The sequence below is a fragment of the Acanthisitta chloris genome, unplaced genomic scaffold (assembly GCF_000695815.1).
Source record: "Acanthisitta chloris isolate BGI_N310 unplaced genomic scaffold, ASM69581v1 scaffold18666, whole genome shotgun sequence".
NCBI classification, from domain to species: domain Eukaryota; kingdom Metazoa; phylum Chordata; class Aves; order Passeriformes; family Acanthisittidae; genus Acanthisitta; species Acanthisitta chloris.
This window is the reverse complement of record NW_008677764.1, coordinates 8,437-8,774: the sequence shown is the minus strand read 5'-3', so window position 1 is coordinate 8,774 and position 338 is coordinate 8,437. Positions and strand designations below refer to the sequence as shown.

The 338-nt window shown below is 47.9% G+C and overlaps 1 protein-coding gene across 1 annotated transcript in view; it reads left to right on the top strand.

The window, feature by feature from the left end:
* Positions 1–338, top strand: part of ZMYND12 (zinc finger, MYND-type containing 12) — a gene marked incomplete at its 5' end in the record, with an annotated part of 8,383 nt that overhangs the window by 2,961 nt on the left and 5,084 nt on the right. The window lies entirely within an intron of this gene.

Below are 338 nucleotides of genomic sequence, written 5' to 3'. Positions count from 1 at the left end.
GAATCTGATAGTGGCTTTGTGTGGGCGTCACTGATGACATAGTGAGAGAATTAGACCTTCTGTTATCACACACAACTCTGTCCCTGCTCAGTCTATAAACCCCTTGGGAACTCAACATTCCCCAAAAGGAATCTCCCCAAAGGCTTGGGAGATTCCCAAAAACGTGATTTTTTTGGTTTCTGGGTTTTTTTTTACATCTCCTAAATCTGCTGCCTGAAAGGGCAACAGGTAATAAGTTCTTTGCTAGTAGCAAAGGTCCTGGAGCGGCCCAGGACCTGCCTGAGCCTTGGCTGCGTGTCTGGGACCTGCTGAGAGTCACACGCCAGCTCAGAATAGCT